We start from the raw sequence: 19,122 nt of genomic DNA, 5'->3' as shown, positions 1-19,122 counted from the left end.
AAAAGGGTAAGCCCCATTGGCTCTGGACCTGTTTACAGAGCAAGGCTCTGAACTTCGGAATGTTTTCATGAACTGTGGCCTGCTTCTCATTGATTCTTGTGTTGACATCTGCTTTGTAACCAAGGTACTACTGCCAGGCCTCTCCTGAGCATCAGTGGGGCTCCGGCCAAGAATAAGAGTAAATGCCTACATTCAGATTTTGCTTTTGTTTTTGTTTGTAAGACAAGGTCTCAAGTAGCCCAGGCTAGCCTCTAAATCTCCATGTAGCCCAGGATGACTTTGAACTTCCAAAGCCCCTGCCTCTCCCTCCCCAATGCCAGGTTTATAGGGACATGCCACCATTCCCAGTGAGACACAGATTCTTAATGCATGGGAAATTAAGCTTATGATCGAATTGAAGAACAACATAAATGATTTACTACTTCGAACTATTCCACAGCTACTCTGTTCAACTGTTGTGGATACGGCCTTAATTAACGAGAGTGCCTCAAAGTGCAAATGGAAACAGAAAGAGAAACAAAAAGGTAGCCACTCAGTGGGACTGGAAAGAACTGGAAAGAAACCTTCCGCTCTGTAGTGTTATGTAGAATTTCGTTCAGGATGTTTGGTAGGTGGAGGAAGGCAACTGGCCCTCTCTTGGTTTTGAACTAGCAACAGTGATCCCCTTTTACCTTTGGGAACACAAAGCCCAAACCACGGCTTTCCTGGGCCCTCTGCCATGTTGCTAACGGAAAGAACTTGTACTTAGGCTTTATGTTTTTCACTTGTGAAGCATTGGGAGCATGGGGAGCTCCTTACTGAGTCAGTTTATGGACCTTAGAAACTCCAGTTCGGTGGACTCTTTTGTGGATGTGAGGCAGGAGTGCACATGTGTCTAAGTGTGTATTGCCCATGGAGATGCTCCCTGGATACTGTTCACTTTATTTTTTTGAGGTAGGGTCTCTCCCTGGCAACAAGACTCACTAAATGGGCTAGGCTGGCTATGATCTCCAGGGATTCTCTTGCCTCTACCTCCCAATACTGGGATAACAAGGACATGTCACCATTCCAGGCTTTAATTTTTTTTTAAAAATGTGGAGCCATCTCATCTCTTTGGCTTTTTGAAAGGAAGGTCTGGGTGAGCCAATGGGCCTTCCCATGTGATCTCTTCTGCATACTTCCACTACTGTGACACCATCTCCCACGAGGCCCTAACCAGAGATGAGCAAAAGCTGTCACTGCTCTTGAGCCTCCAGAACACCCAGCTTCTGGTATTTTGTTATAAAACAACAGAAAACTGGCTAAGACAAGATCCTAGACTGTGCAGAGCTACCTGTGATACGGGAATCAGACAGCTTTGGCTTACTCAGATCTCCCACACTGGGTCATTCACTGAGGTAATCTGTGATACTGATCCCCTTCCCTTCTCATTGGGCAGCACTGTCTGGGTAGCACTTTCTAGACTCTGTTTTCCTGCCTTTACTGGTCCATTGAGCCATGTTAACTGGGACCATCTAACAATGTTCCTGACATCTTCCCAACTCGAGGAGACTGCCTAAGTCCTGCTGTGTCTGTCTTACCTTTATCTCCCTTATTGTCTCTACTGGAGGACCCAGGCTGTTCTGTTGGAGGTGTTCACCTTGGCTCAGGAACCATGGCAACTGGGAAGGATGAGAAGATCAGTTTCCTCAAGAGGAGCCTGGCAGTGTGGCTACTTCCCTTAGTAGGTTAGAATGGCTAATAGTAATAATGACAACAATACTGTGGATTCATTCCGGCAGGGACCAATTTTACTCTTTAATCCCAGTGTGGTGGCCTTTAATCCCAGCACTCAGGAGGCAGAGGCAGGCCGAGGCAGGCAGCCTGGTCTACAGAGTGAATTCCAGGCCAGCCATTGCTATACAATGAGGCTCTGTCTCAAAAGGAAAAACCAAAACAGAGTCCATTGCCTGGTACCAGAGATGGTATCTAAAACACAAGTAATCAAACCTACTGGTTGGTGAGTAATCGAGAAGTGAGTGAGGGGTGGACCACAGGCTGGGTTTTTCCCCCCCCAGCAACTATAAAAACAAACTAAGAAATAAATGCCATCCCCCCAGATTCAGTATTCTAGTCTGAAGCGAATGACCCATGATCTTCTTTTTAAAGGGCAGGGTCCAAGTGGCCCCGACCTTGAGATCTTGTTCCTGTAAGCCAGGTGCTTTTCTTTTCTCCCCGTGGGAAGCTGGTTGCCACATCCCCTGCACACAGATTTCCCCAAGAGACTGAAGCCAGCTGTAGCCACTTAAGCAACATATTTAGGGTGCTTGAGATTACACCTAACTCCAGGAAAGCCTGTGAGGTGACATTCCTGAGAGTTCCTCCCTGCCTTCTTTCATTGAAATAATTTCAGGTCTCTCTTCCTGCTAGGTTCAGAAAGAACTCCCCCAGGGGGCAAAGTCCTCTGGAGGGTGGTTCAAACCCAGCTTTAATGACATGCACTCATAACTTAAAAACCATCTTCTGGTAATTACCTCAGGCACTGGGCAGGCTGGTAAGTCACTATTTGTCAATAGTGGGAAGAGAAACAATGGACATCCGGAAGAGTCAAGTTCCACTCAAGGCTTGCTAGCTTTTCACAGAGGTGGAAGAGGGAGGCTGCGTTGGTTTTTCTGTCTTTATCAGACAGACTGAACTGGTGAGGCACTAGGCTACCCATGCTAGGTTATTGGCCAATAAAAATAAGGCTGCCTGGCATTTGCAGAGTATACTAGGGATACTCACAAAGGAGGCTGGGCCATGAATGAAGGTTCTGTCTTCCCTTTCTCTTGGTTATTCCAGGACCAAAAAAGGCAACTTCTATATGAGGGATAAATATTTTAAACAAGAGTACCTACCTTTGAATTTCTTTTATTTATACATTCACAGAAAATAGAGTGGAGGAATGTCTCTAAGGTCAGGGCAGAAAGAATATATCTATTTAGCTATTCATTGATTTAACAATCACTCATGATTATGTACCCTATGTGCCAGGAATTCTTCTAAGAGCTGAAGAAGGTTGTTCTTCTGCAGGACAGATTTAGTTTTTAGAAAGCTCAGTTGCCCATTTCTCTTCATCAAAATTATGTTTGAAGAGAGTCTTACTCTTCCTTAGGACAGCATCACTAGAGACATTTCCAGATTATTAAAAGCCTTCCAGAAACTCCTGTTAAGATCCAATCAAATTGGTTTGAGCCACCAAGGAGAATTCTTGGCTCATGCTATTGAAAAGACAGGGAATACTGCAGGCCTGGCTTTCTCCACAGGCTGGCTTCTCCCTGTCTTTGGCTCAGTCTCCCTCTGTGTAGAGTTTAATCTAGGCCCCAGGCTCCACACTTCATCAGACTTTAACTGTGACACTCTGACTGTGGCTGATCTGTTCATATTCCTGTTGGTGGAGTGGGGTGGGGTGAGGTGGGGGTGAAGGACATCAGCTGGATCAGGAACAGGTGTTCTGAGCACGGAGCTCTGGTTGCCCAGAATGGAAATGTACCAGCCACCTGGAAAGGAAAAAAAAAAAAAGACTAAAGCTTTGGGGCAAAACAATAGCATGAGAATTCAACCCACAGATTTGAAAGCAATCAACTTGCCATATTTCAACAATATGTGGGTACAATTAAAGTCAAATTTCCCCATTTAGAGTCCTAACTAACGACCGCAAATGTCTTATCTTTTCCTTCTTCATGGTTCCACCATGCCTGGATGAACTAAGGAGTGTTCAAACGTTAACGAATGTGGGCATCTTTGATGAAAACACTACACGATGCTTGGGGCAGAGATAGAACTCAGAACTACTCTGGACTGTTACCAGACCAGGTGCCACTGTTGTCTTCACAGCAGAGGGGTGTCATTCCATTTGGGGCTGGGCCTCTTGTAGATGATGTTGCCTCTGACAGAATCAGGGGTTACTCCGGTTAGGATAGAGGTTAGTTTCCTGTGTAGGAAAAATCCTTCCTATACCTTGATGCTACGGAGTTTAAGACCTTGGTCACTGGAGTCTTCAAGCTGTGTTTAGACAAGCCTTTTCTGTCTGAGGGCTTGAGGATGGAGGGTAATTACTATTCTTGTTCTCTGTCTAATGATTTACTCACCAGTATTCTGAATTTATCAAAGATCAGTGTGCTGCTAACTGAAAACTCTCCTTATTTACCTGCACACTGATGTAATAGTTATACCATTGATAACTGAAACTTACTCACTTAAATCTTCAATTACTTTTCCTTTGATTGAAAACTGTTTAGTTTCCTGCCATTTATGACATCCTATAATTACAATCTATCCTATCAAATCATCTTACATTCTTTAAGTACTTCACAAAACAAAACTGCCCCAGATAGCACAGTGTCTGTAAGGCTGATTATTAAACTCATATTAAAGCCATTCAAGAAAGTGCTGGTTGGAGCTAGAATGGTGGCTCAGTGGTTAAGAGCACTGGCAGCTCTTCTATAGGATCTGGGTTTGATTCCCAGCACCCACATGGCAGCTCACAACTCTCTGTAACTCTAGTTCCAGGGGATCTGACACCCTTTTCTGGTCTCCACAGGTACTGCATGCATGTGGTGCACAGACACACATGCAGGCAAATACTAATACATAGAAAGTAAAATTTAAAGATTTGAGAAAGTGTTAGTACTTGAAATCATCTTGTATTACTCTTACTTTATTTTGCTATATGATTTAGGTACTCTTCCTAGAATTTTAATCACTTAGAATGGCCAAGATTGAGCTGGGAACAGACTTCTTTAATCCTGGCACACAGGAGGCATGGGCAGAGGGATCCCTGTGAGTTCAAAGCCAGCCTGGTTTACAGAGTGAGTTCCAAGAGGCCAGCCTGGTCTACAGAGTAAGTTCCAGGAGGCCAGCCTGATCTACAAAGTAAGTAAGGGGCTAAATAGAGAGCCCCTGTCTTATAAAGATAGATAGACAGTCTTATAGATAGACAGACAGACAGACAGACAGACAGACAATCAGACAAACAGAAAGACAAAATGGCCAAGATTACAGATGTGAGCTGTGAGTTTTTCAACTAGATCAGGAATTTAACCTCCATACCCATCCACGGACAGTTGATTTGAATTTCTTTGTCAATTTAGTTTCCCTTTTAGTTTACTGGAATTGTTGTAGATTTAAAACATCAAAGTAGTTACTATTATGTGAATGGATCTGGATATACATTCAGAGGTCAGAGGACAGATCTTAGGAGTTGATTTTGTCCTTTTACCTAGTCAAGGCAGGGTCTCTCTTACTGTTTCTGCCAATCTTAGAACTCCAGGTTACCTAAGCCCCCAGCTTCCTGGAGGTGCTCCCATCTCTGGCACCCATCTCCCATATTAGTGCTGGGATCACAGACATGAGGCCTTGTATCTGGACTTCTGTGCATTCCTGGGATCAAACTCAGCTGGTCAGTTAGGTTTGTGTGGAAAGCACATTTACTGCTGAGGCTCACTGGCCCTGGTGTACGACTTCAACTTCTGAAGCTGAGGAGTCTTCCCAGAAACAGTGAAGGAAGTTTCAGCCTTGTACTTTGGGTTGCCTGACCCTCTGGCTTGTCATAGTAGTTGCCTGATCTGGTTAGGATCCTCACAGATACATCTCTGTGGCTAGTGTGGCAGGGTGGGCACTGAGGTTTCTTCTGCAAAGCAGCAGGAGGTTGAGTCTGGGTATCGAGCATCGTCTTTGGGACATTTCATTCCTGTGCTATGCTGGCATCCACCTCAGCTTCTTTATAAGTGACCACTGAGCGGCCACGCCTGGCAGATCTTTGGCTTTCCCCTCTGCTCACTATATGGGCCTCAGGTCCTGCATTTCGAGAAGTAGCTTCTCTCCCACCCCCACCCCCAAGCTTACTTGACTTAAGTCTCAGCTTGTATGTTTTTAAAATTTATACTTGAAGTTCATAATCTTTATGGCATACACTTAATAAAGAAATGCAGTAACTTCAAGTGAGTAGGTGTGTCTATGTATTGATTCTCCTCTTCCCCCCCTCTCTTCCATACCTCTTAAATCATGTTGAGTAGGGCTCACCGTATTATTTTCTTCCTCCTCCTCTTCCTCCTCCTCTCCCTGATTCTTTCTTCTCTCACCTCTGTTTACCCCTTTCTCCTCCTTTTTCTCCTCCTCCATGCTGGGGGATTAAACCCAGGGTCAATAATTTCTACTGTTTATGCTCGTGTATTGTTGGAATCCTAAAATGAAGCATTAGCTTCTTTTGTAATAATAAATACAATTTTAAGTCCTTTGAGTAATAAAAACGAATGCCAACTTCCCATAGTAAACAGTGTTAGTACTTTCTGTACGTTTGGCTTGCCCCCCTCCCCCATTCTCTCACCCTGCAAGCCTGTGTTTCCTTTTGTATCATTAGAGCCGTAGGCCACTCTTAAGTTTTCCCCTCCTATTTTTCATTGAAATTCCCACCGTGTAGCAAGCACTTTCTCACATTATCAAGTGTTCTTGGGAAATGGGATTCACAGCAGCTGCATGATATTCTGTCATGAGGATGCCCCATAATTTATTCGGCTCTCCTGTTTTTGGCAGAGAACGTTTTGGATCTGGAGAGAACATGGATGATCATTCTCAGATGAAGAAGCTAAGGTCCAGGGAAGTCAATCATTGACTGCAGTATGGCCAGCTGGTTGGAGAGCTGCTCCCAAGGCCTGAATCTCAGCTCCTGCTGCTGTCACATGCTGTCCTCTGAGTCCCTTCGGGGCACTTCTGTAACTTAACTGTAGGGAAGTCCCTACATTCTTTCTAAATTACCTTTTACAGTTTGGGATACATCACTCTTGTCTGTCAAGATCATTTTTTAAAGTCATCTGTCACATAACCATTAGCTAATGAAGGACAGTGTGGCAAACATCAGAATTTGTGGCTTTCCTCTCTATTGAGAGGTGTGTTCCTTTGCTGAGGAAGAGAAGTGGTGTAGCTCTGATCAGATAATTCCAATCGTCAGGGCAATTACAGGGGAGAGTGCTCATTAGCCATCCCTGTCTGCGTTTCTCAGGGATCCCCTGGGTTCTGACATTCTGCGATCAGCATTCCAGGATGCCTGGACTCTGCCCAAGGGCCTGGCACTCACAGGATGGGAGGGGGTAATTATTGGGTGGGGAAAGAAAAGGAGGAATCTCACACTTGTGGATGACACTGCTCCTGGCACAGGGTCTGAAGGCATGGATGACAGAACTTGGCAGGAGGGGACATTGAAGGATAGGAGTGGATGGATTTAGGGACAGGAAGCAGATCAGGGCCTTTCTCTTTCATTCATTCATTTGGGAACATCTTTTCATCCTGACACTGGGTTATGAAACTCTAAGCAGATGGAGCAGGATTCTCGAAAACAAGCCATGGCCCTTGATGGTGTGGATCTCATTTCTTTCCTTCACGTTTTATGGGACACATGTTACCCACACTTTGCAAATGAGTCTTTGACATCAGCGTCTGTCATCGCTAAAGCCACTTCTTGAATCATCTAATATAGCGTTTTTCCCTGAGTATGTCACCCCCACCTACGTGCCTTGGAGCACAACCCCTTTAAAATGTCCTTAGGAAATACCGTGGCTCTGGTTCATTCGGCATCAACAATGTTCACCTATTGCCTTTCACAAAACACTTAATTCAGAGGGATGTGACTGGCAAGTACCAAAGAGTGTGCTGCCTTCTATTTACGATTAATGTTAATCCGCTGGCCATATGGCAGTGTAAATTTCTAGTACAAATTCCATCTGCATGAGGCTACGGCTCATTCTTGGACGCCTATAATTGTGCAATTTATCAATGTGAAAAATGGACTTTGAAATGCAGTAATCCAGAGCTAATGTGGTGAGTGCCACAAGGGAATTGAGTATGTTTAGAAAAGCTCGGTTTCCATGGGAACAGAGTCTTATGAGAAAGGCCTGGCATCCCTGGGCTACATGAATCATCCACTTAGGTGACAAGACTTGGTCCTAGGTCCAGCTCTGACACGAATTGTCAGGTGCGATGAACAGGTCCTTGACCTCCTTGAGACTTAGTGTTAACTGTGAGTTGAAGAAGTTTGATTGATCCAGTGTTTACTAGAGATATATGACTAATAAAGCATTAAAATTATTAAAAAAAAACTGGAATAATTTGAGATTCACAGAAAAGTTACAAAACCAGGCATCTTTCCCTGTTAGCTTCTATTCAGCTTCCTTTATCTCTTTAATATCATTGTGTGTGTGTGTGTATACTCAGGTATGCGTGTGCATATGTGTGGAGGCCAGAGTATCATGTCTCAGGAGCTATCCATTTTGGTTTGGTTGTTTGGCTTGGCTTTGTTCTTTTGGAGATAGGGTCTCTCACTGGCCTGGTGCTCTAATCTGGCTAGAATGGTTAGCCAGTGAGCCCCAAGGTTCTTCATTTCTCTGCAATTTCCCAAGATCAAGATTCCAGATCTGAGATTCCAAGTATGTGGTGACCACATCCAACTTTTGTGGGTACAAGGGATCAAACTTGGGCCCTCATGATTTCACGGAAAGTACTTTCCCCACTGAGCTGCTCCAACTTTTACATCTCACAGACAGCTCAGTGTGGTTGTCAAAAGACAGAAATGACCACAGATGTAGCCCTGTAAACTGGACTGTTCATTTGAATTTCACTACTCCCTTCCACGGGATTCATTTTCTACTCAAGGAATGGCCCAGGAGATCTGTTCACGTGTAGTGATCCAGATGCGTCTTATCTTGTGACCATGTCTCACTTTTCTTCTTAAATCATAACCTCAAGAGTTCTAAAGAGGAGCAGCCACTGGGCCAGGGAGATGGCTCAGCAGGAAAGATGTTTGCTGCCAAGCCTGCTGGCCTGAGTTAGATCCCTGGAATCCACTTGGAGGAAGGAGAGAAGCAATTCTAAAAAGTTCTCAGTCAATCTCTACACAGGCATTGGAGCTTAGAGTCAATGGGTTTTTAGTTTGACAAGTGAAGCCCAGGAGTAGATCTTTGGGTATATAAGTGACAGGCAACCAAGTTGAGGAGGAAGCTTTTGGATCACGGAAGAAGTTCAGAAGTTTTGTGGGCTCAGGTTGACATTCGCATATAGATGTGTCCTGTTTCTTGGCTTTACTTCCTTTCAAACAGTTCAGCTTTTCTTAGATATGTCATCACAACACAGTCACGAGATTCCTGCCTGGAGTCCATAAGGCTATGTTCTCAGTGGCCCAGATTTGGCCATATGCTTGTAGATGAGCCACAGGGAAAAGTTAGGCCCCTTTCTGTTTTGAGGTGAGCAGAGGTTTCCCAGAGCTGTGGACAGCATCCTATAACCATGAGTGGAACAAACGAAGAATACAAGACATAAGAACCTGCTGGGTGGTAGTAGTGCACACCTTTAATCCCAGCTCTTGGGAGGCAGAGGCAGGTGGATCTCTGAGTTTGAGACCAGCCTGATCTACAGAGCTAGTTCCAGCACAGCCAGGGCTACACAGAGAAACCCTGTCTCAAAAAACAAAAACAAAAACAAATTAAACCAAAACACGGCCCTCCCCCCCCCCCAAAAAAAAACTCCCTAAAGAACCAAAAACCAACCCAAAGCAAACAAACAAAAAACCCTTAAAGACAGACAAGGACCTCTGAGCTGTCATTTAGGTGCTGGATTAACCAGCCCTGGAGCTGGATAGATCATACGAAATAACAATTCCCTGTAGTGTTTAAGTCATCAATCAAAGCAAAAGGTACAATGGCATTCCATCTCTCCATTTCCTGGACACTGGCTTCTTTGTTGACCATCTGTCAATGATGACCCAATGCAAAGTGGAGCTCAGCTTGGGAACTTTCATCAGAGATGACAGAAACTCTGGCCTCGTTCGTTTAGGTATCTGGTGGAAACTGAAGTCATGCTTAATAGTCTCTTGCTCAGGAAAGCTGGAGGAGAGCCCCTCGGTACCCGGCAGTGACCGGGAGGTGAAGGAGTCTGGAGTGTGATCCTGACTTACAGACAGCATGTCTGTATTTTGCTCATCCTATGAAACAATCTGGAACTGACTGGAAAGGGCACTTTGGCCCGGAGACCAAGTTCGTTTCTCATGACAATCAAGTGGGCACACTGGGTACCACAGTTCCCTCTTAGTCAGACTGGCACGAAATGAGTGTGGTGTGCAGGTGTGGAGCCCACCAGCATTGGGAACCTCTAAGTACAGGCTGCCATCAGCTCACAGTTTCTCATCAGGAAACATTGCCTTGACCAGTGGCTCTCGATCGATGGGTTATGACTCCTTGGGTGTGTGTGTGTCAAATGACCTTTTCACAGGGGTCATCTAAGATCATTGGAAAACACATATTTATATTAAGATTCACAACAGTAGCAAAATTACAAATGTAGCAATGAAAATAATTGTATGGTTGGGGGTCACCACAACATGAGGAACTGTATTTAAGGGCCGCAGCGTTAGGAAAGTAGAGAACCACTGCCTTAAAGGATGAAAGGAATGGCCATTGAAAACACGTGGCGCCAGGCAGTGGTGGAGCACACCTTTAATCCCAGCACTTGGAGGGCAAAGGCAGGTGGATTTCTGAGTTCGAGGTCACCCTGGTCTATAGAGTGAGTTCCAGGACAGATAGGGCTACACAGAGAAACCCTGTTTCAAAAAACAAAAACCAAAACCAAACCAAATCAGACCAAACCAAACAAACAAAAAAAAAAAAGAAAAAAAAAAAAAACATGAGGCTTTCTTCCCCCTTTGTGTCCTGTGTTCTTTCTTCTTTGATGTCTATCAGTAGGTTTTGCTTACCCTTCCGTCTTTTTAAAATGAAAGCAGTTTCTACTCCAGCCTTCCCTCCCACGCACACTTTCTCACGAGCAGATACACACTTACCAGAGCACTCGTAGACTTCTTGCAGATCCACATATTTTGAGCATGTACATAAAACCATTTATAGGAGTTTAACTTGTGAATCACAGACAGAAGATTCCCATTAGGAAACAACAGTGGCCTTCTGAGGCTCGTGAAGTACTTGTGGCATCCGAAGGTAGAAAACTCAGCGTTCAGTGGGACACTCATGGTTCACAACACATTCTGTATTTTAATATTAGAAAGTCAGATAGAGCCTTCAGCCCAAGAGGCAATAATCTGATAACTTAATAGCACCTTGCTTAGGGGTTGGCATAGTGTTAAAAAAATATTCGTTGAGCTGGCAAGATAGCTTGGCAGGTAAAGACATTGCCTCTAAGCTTGACGAGTTCAATCCTGAAATCCATGAGGTAGAAGGAGAAAACTGACTCTCCTCAAGTGGTCCTCTGATGGAGTGCTCACACATATACACAGCAATAAATATGCAATATAAATTTTAAAATGTTTGCCGAGAGGACGGAGAGATAGCTTGAATGGTAGAGTATATGTCACGCAAGCATGAAGACCTGGGTGTGATCTCTGGTGTTCACATAAAAACCCAGGCATGGCTGCATACATGCTTGTAACTTTGGCACTGTTAGGGGTGGAGAGGGGAGGAAGGTTGTGGGAGCATCCTGTCTTTGGCTAGAAGCCTAACTCCAGGCTCAATGGGAGACCCTGTCTCAAAAAAAAAAAATATGGAGGACACAGGATATATTCCTCTTGCCTCCATGCACAAACGTGGCCACCTGCACTGGTACATACGTACATATACTCCACATATAAGCAGCTCCCTACCTCTGTACACACATGAGCCAGGAACTTTTAATCCCAGAAGTGGGGAGGTGGAGAAAGGAGGGTCCCTGGAGCATGTCTGTCAACTACTCTAGACTGATCAGCAAGCCTCAAGTCCCAGTGAGAGACACCTTGTCTCAAAATACAAGGTGGACAAGGTGGACAGATTCTGAGAGAAACGCCTGGAGTTGACGTATGGCATAGGCATGTGTGTGTACACACACACACACACATACACACACACACACACTCTCAGGTGCACACCCTCCCCCACATATACAAACACAAATAGTTACAACTGTAGCGGCACACCCTCCAGGGGGTTTTCAGGATACAATTTTACAAAGCAGAGCTTTAGAGAAAATCAATTATTTCAGGACAAATCGCAAGCATTCCAGAATTGCCAAACGCTCAAGCAATCTTTAAATTTTTTCACAGTTAAACTTCAACAGGGCCGTGAACAATCTCCTGCAGACTGGATGCATTTGGGTAAAGGTTTGCCTTTAATGTGTAACATCAGCTCCATACAGAGAGCCCCGAGGGCCTGGCCAGCACTGCCTGGCTGAGCATCTCACACTGGCCCTCTTGCTCTCAAGTTAGTTTTACTGAAGTGCTATCTTTATGTGGGTCAGGACTTCCTTTTTTCCTTCAAAAAATTTTTTTTCTATTTTAAAAATTCAACCAACAACCAATAACAACAAAAAAAACCCCACTCTTTCATTTCCAGAAATTTCTGTACTTCTTCCTTCCTGCTGGTTTATTCAGGAGTCCCTCCCCGCGGTGAAGCTGCAAGTTTCTTTTTTTTTTGGTTTGGTTTTTCGAGACAGGGTTTCTCTGTGTAGCCCTGGCTGTCCTGGAACTCACTCTGTAGACCAGGCTGGCCTCGAACTCAGAATCTCAGAAATCTGCCTGCCTCTGCCTCCCAAGTGCTGGGATTAAAGGCGTGCGCCACCACCACCCGGCCGGCCGTAGCTGCAAGTTTCTTGAAACTGGTTATAGTTTTGTGACTTTGCTGGCTTAGGCAGATCTTCTTTGTTCAATCCTTAGCTGGACAGAGGCTCCTTCCTAGCCCCTGATGGGGAATTTGAATGGATTTTAAACCACACTGATGAGTCTTAAGACATGCCTGTTCACTCTGTCCTGTTTCTTCTTTTGACCCCAGAGTCAGACCTCTGCTCTGTGGAGAAGTTACCTCTCCCCATTTTGACCTGGAGACACATCTGACTTCACCCAGCCCAGTCACACCCCAAGGCATGAACTCCATTGTTTCTAGACTCGCTTGTGGCTTATACTAGAAAACAACCTTCAATCAGAAGCCAGGAGTCCGAGTTGAAAGTTCTGACTGAGTCTTGTTTTCTCCATCTGGAAGACAAGGATCTATTTATTATCACGTCTAAATAGACCTTGGCTATTCTACTCTTAAGACCAAGAGAAGAAGATTCCAGAATTTATAGTCTTTTCTTTAACTTTACTGTTCAGTAACTCTAACCGTTTCCCATTTCCATCACAGATATTTTTTCCAGATATATCCTTGAGGTGCAGGCATGATCCACTTCTGCAGCCATTTAGACCCTGTAAGCTGCGTGTTCTCTTTGACTGCCATATTATTAATTTTTTTTTTCTCAGAATAAAGATTGTCAGAGTGACGGCATGCTGGGTTTGGGCCTAGGCAGCTGGTCTCTGATTTCTGGGTGATCTTGGCTCTGAGGTTTCTTTACCCCATCTGTGAGGCAGAGACCCTACCATCTGGTCTACAGGGCTATAGTGAGGATGAACCGAGAAGCTGCACTGAGGTCCCCAAGGAGGATGGCAGTCCTTATGATGGCCTGTCACCTGTTAGACAGTGGACAGAGACTCCCTCTAGGAGTGGCTTTAGTAGCGATAGAATACCTGATCAGATGCAACAGGCTAAGAATAAATGAGAGTATAAAGTGAAAAATTGAGGCTTGTAGAGGATTTTGCTTATGGTCCCTCCGATAGGGTGTGGGGTGGGGGGCAAGGAGGGGGCTGCTCGCTTGTGTCTCCCTTCTTCCCCCAAGTTAAAAAAAAAAGGAAAGGAAAGCAGAAGGGAATGGAAAGGAAAAGAGAAGAGAAAAAGAAAGGAGCGGAACTTTCCCGAACTTTCCCGTTCCTCCCTCCCCTGGCTGTAAAGCCTGAAATTCCATCCGTGTTTGTTGTCCTCCTCAGCTCGTTTCCATGGTTACCCAGATTCCAGGGACTGGCGCTGGGCCCACCACAACCCATCCCTCAAAGTCTCCCTGGCAGAAATAAAGCATTCCTTCTCCCTGCAGCCACATCAGAGCCAAGAGATGCTGCTGTTCCCCTCCCAAAGCCCCCACCCCAGCCCCACACAAGGGTGACTTGCCCGGTCTCAGCAGCGCTGTTTGGCACCATTTTGAGGGTAAACACAGTATAACGATCTCCTCCATTTCTTTTCTCTTCATTTGAGCAGAGGAATTACTTTCTTGTACCAAACATTACACTCTTGGAAACCACTCCAGATGGTTCTCATTAAAATTCCAGTTCCCTCATGCCCCCCTTTTGCAATTCTTCCCCTCCCAACCCCCATTCTTCTCAAACTGCTATCTCAAAAATAAACAACAGGTTAAGGAGTAACATCCAATGAATAGGGTCTTTTCAGAGCCCTCTGGTTGGTTATGAAGGGGTCTCCAAGTCATCCTGACAGTGCTTCCTGGCTCTTCCTGGGGCTGCTAGGAGCAGTCATGTTTTTTTTTTTTTTTTTTTTTTTTTTTTTTTTTTTTTTGACAAGCACTCTGGGTACTGTCCCCAGCTAGAGTCCAGATACACCTAAGAGACGTGTATACAATTAAAAGGGTTAGAAAGAGGAAGTAGAAAGCCAGCTTGGCCTCTCCTCTCCAGCAGGGTCTAGCCTGCAGAGGGACTGTCCGTCCACTTAGCCATTGTACGCAGTGGCCTCTGCAAGACACTGGCCTCGGGGGTGAGGACATGCTTACTCTAAGCAGCTGGGGTGGGGGAGGGAAAGGAGAGATACCAATAACTCTTGGCCATAATTACAGCTGAGCAAGCCACAAGCTTTGCTTCCACATCTGGAAAAATCTGCTTATGCAGGAAAATGATGTGTGTCCAAGGATTTTCACTTAATGTGCGCTTATCCTATGTTATGAAAAGAATTCAAGTTGTTAGGCTAGCTCACTGAACATTCATGTCCTTCTGCCTAGATTCAGGAAACACTTCATTCTGTCCTGCCTCCCCTCTCCCCCTGGCTTCCTCTAGGAAACATCCGCACATATCTTTTTCTTAGACACTGGAAAATTTGAATCTTGCTCCCTAGAGAGTTGAACTGTATACTTATATGTCATATGAGTATAATCTCATAAAACGAACAGGAGAGTTTAGACTCTAGAGAGGACATAAGCAAAAGCCATGTGTGGGTTCTTCTGCCATCGGCACAATCTCCCAGGAGCTTCCTTTGTGTCCTCTCTCACCTTTCTCCATGGTTATGCTAATACACCCATGTTCAGACAAAAATGTATGTTTTCAATCATGAATGAGGCACACTCTGCACAATGATAAGTTACTTCTTACTTGCAGGGATGTTTCCCTCGCACATGTAGGTAGCTCTGTCTTGTTCCTTGTCCCCTGCAAAGAGTTACCAGGAATGGGTATACAGTAATTCTTTAGGCAATCCCCTCTTGAGAGAGGCTTCAGCTTTTCCTCTGTTACCCTTTCTCCATTCCTCACAGTGATGCATTTGAGAACCCTGGGAAGTGTTTCCTGAAGGACACGTGTCCTGTTTCTCTTTGACAACATCCTCTAGGTACAATCCTTGATGAGATGAACTGGCCACAACTAGGTGCACACTACCAAACTGTACTAGAAAATGGCTGCTCCAGGACACGGCTTCCAGGAAGGACAGCCTGTGTGGGGCTCTCTGCTAATCTTTTAAAGGGTTAACATTTGATGAAGCATTGTTGATAATCTGAATTTCTTTAATTATTAGTAATGTGTCTTAGCTTCAGATGCTAGAAGCTCCTCCAGGTAGTATACGGGAAAAGAGATTTACTATTGAAAAATCAGTTGGTTAAAATGATGTCAAATCAGGTGGGATGGGAGGTTCCAGGTTGAGATTCCATGTCTGAATCTCAGCTACAGACTGACCCATGGACGCAACTTCTCCTTCTGCCATGAGCTGGAAGCTAGGGACTTGGGAACCTAGGACCTAACCATAGACCCGACAGTCTGGAAGCCGGGAAGCCTCAGGGATACCTGGTCTCCATGACCACACCCCTCTGTCTGAGCTATACAACAGATGCCTACATCCTGTCTGGGATACCAATGGATCTGAAGACCACATATAGATTCAGAGTAATACACACACACACACACACACACACACACACACACACACACAGAGAGAGAGAGAGAGAGAGAGAGAGGGAGAGAGAGAGAGAGAGAGAGAGAGAGAGAGAGAGAGAGAGAGAGAGAGAGGAGAGAGACCTTGTTTGACAGTGGAGCTGCTGGCTTTTGACAGACACATAGAATGTATCAAGCTATATGCAAAAGCTCAGCACAAAGGAGGCTGGACTTGGAAACCTTTGCTCTCCACATTCCAGCGAGTAGGGAGGTAAGCTGCAGGATGCCAAGCATCGGCTGAGCCAGTCTGCAATCCGTGACATAATCATACTTTTGTATTTTGTATCTTTTTTTCCGATGAATTGCTCATTTATACCCCTTGCCTGCTTCCCTAACCCTACTACTGGGGTTCTGTTTTTCTACTTGACTTGCTGATGTTTTTTGTGTGTTTCTTGGAGAATAATTTCAGCTACTAGCTATGCAACAACCATCTATTTATTTAATTTTATATCCCTTGTCATGTAGGCGTTTTATAGTCATCTGTTTTTCTAGTTTCTAGTTCTTAGGTTTTGTAGCTTAAGAAGGCACCTCTACCTCAGAGTTTTTAAAGGACACAGCTACATTTTATATATGTTTTTACTTTAGAAATGATGATGACGACGATGTGGTAATGTATGTAAGTGCACAAGCTCTTGAGTGTTAAGGTTCGAGGATAACTCTCAGGAGTTGATTCTTCCCTTCCATAGTGGGTTCTGGGAATTGAACTCACATCATCAGGCTTAGTGGCAAGCACCTGTACCCTCTGAGCCATCTCGCCAGTCCTCAAAATGCCTTTATAGACAATTTATGTTTAATTCTTCATACTACCTCTATTGTGAGGTGTAATCACGTCTCAGCCTAAGATCCAGCGCAATGTGAAGAAGATCCAAGGATCTGGATGGACACTGCCCCACCCCCACCAACGGAAAACTCACTGTCCAAGCTAGCTTAACTTGAATAATTTGTTGAATAATTTGTCCCCTGCCCCCCAAAATCCCATAGTTTAAACTTGGAGAATGTTTGAAACTTGTACCACCTCTTTCCTTTTTCTCAATCCTTTTCCCCTCTTGATAAAGCTTAATAGTAATTAATTTTGATGACTTCACACTTTTTGGTAATCCAAATGCCTTAAAAAGATGGGTTTGGGGTCTGGAGAGAGGGCTCAGAGGTTAAAGGACTGGTTGCTTTTCCAGAGGTCCTGAGTTCAAGTGCCAGCAACCACATGGTAGCTCACAACCATCTGTCATGGGATCTGATGCCCTCTTCTGGTGTGTCTGAAGGCAGCTACAGTGTACTCATATACATAAAGTAAGTAAATAATTCTTTAAAAAAAAAAAAGAGGTGGGTTTGGCATTTCCGAAATGGTGGGTTTGGCATCCCCAAAAAGATGGTTTTGGCATCTCTAAAATGGTAGCTTTGGCATCCCCAAAAAGATGGTTTTGGCATCTCTAAAATGGTAGCTTTGGCATCCCCAAAAAGGTAGATTTGACATCCCCCAAAATGTGGGTTTGGCATCCCCCAAATAGGTAAGTTTGGCATTCCCAAAGGATAGATGTGATAGATCACCCTCCTACAGAAGGCTCGATTGGGCCCTTCTTCCTCAACATTCAAGGTTTAGTCTGTTGGTCAGTCCTGTGTTTATCTATCAGACCCTCATCCCCTACTAGTAGCCTTTGCAATATTATACTCCTCCTCATGTGTGTACGAGACAGGACATGTCACAGGAGTAGGCTGACTAAAGCTAAAAACTGGTGCAGACATCCAAATGTCTTAGTTTTGGTTTTATTGCTGTGAAGAGACACCACGATCAAGGCAACTCTAGGGACAACATTTAGTTGGGGCTGGCTTACAGTTTCAGAGGTTCAGTCCCTTAATATCATGGTGGAAAGTGTGATCTGAAGATAATTAGGAGAGGACTCTCTTCCTCCTTGGACATAGCTTGAACACGGGATCTTAAAGCCCACCCTCACAGTGATGCATTTCTCCAACAAGGCCACACCTCCTAATAGTGCCACTTTCCATGGGCCAAACATATTTACACCACCACACCAGCAACTTCTTTACATCATTGGACATTTGTTAGGATGCTCCCCTCACCTACTGCTGTTTCTGCATGTGGTCGCCATTAGAAGTTGGCTAGTAGGACTGGAGTGATGGCCCAATTAGTAAGACCACTGGCTGTTCTTCCAGAGGTCCCAAGTTTAATTCCCAACAACAACATGGTTGCTCACAACCATCTATAACAGTAGTCCCATGGGATCCAATGTTCTCTTCTGCTTGTGCAGACATACTTGCTGACAAAATACCTACACATAAAAATACATAAAGAAAAAAAAGAGTCAGAAGCCTGAGAAGGATCACAAGCTTGAAGTCAGTCTGGTGGGCATGGTGAGTTCCAGTCAGGGCTACAACATTAAACCCTACCTGGGGGGGGGAGAGGAGGAGAAGAAGGGGGAGGGGGAGAAGGGGGAAGGGGAGGAGAAAGAAGAGGGGGAGGAGAGGGAGGGGAGGGGAAGGAGAAAAATGAGGAGGGGGAGGAGGAGAAGGAGAAGTAAAAAGAAGTTGGCTAGAACAGTTCTTTGTTGCAGTGTACTTAACAGTACTGGTCCACACCTCACTAAATGCATTAGGACTTCTGACACCCATCTATCTATTGCCTATGCCAATCAGGACAAAAAAAATTCTCATATGCTTCTAAACACACCTAGATGAAAAGGAGGAGAGAGGGTGGGGAAACTGAATCAGAAATAATCAGAATGAAGTTACTGTAAGGTGTCTTCTCAACCTCTTCCAAAGTCCAGATGTCCACAGCCAGCCTCTCAGAGGCCAGCTCTTCCACAAGCTTTCCCAAGTGCTCTCAACTGCCAGAGGCCTTTGTCTTTCTGTCTCTCCTCTTACATGGTCTCTGTGTCCGTACCTGTCCACCTATACAGGTCCACCCCTGAGTCCATGCATCCATCAGTCCATCAGTCCAGTAGATATGTACTGAGCATCACCTGTGCTCTGGGCACGTTTCATATTGTGCTCTTTTATGTGAGTGTCTTCTGTGGCCTCACACACTGTACTATCAGGCAGGGACCCCAACTTCAAATTTATACTTACATTCCCCAGGGTGCTTT

Source organism: Grammomys surdaster, unplaced genomic scaffold, assembly GCF_004785775.1.
Source record: "Grammomys surdaster isolate TR1022 unplaced genomic scaffold, NIH_TR_1.0 126131, whole genome shotgun sequence".
Lineage (NCBI taxonomy): Eukaryota > Metazoa > Chordata > Mammalia > Rodentia > Muridae > Grammomys > Grammomys surdaster.
This window is presented reverse-complemented; position numbering follows the sequence as displayed.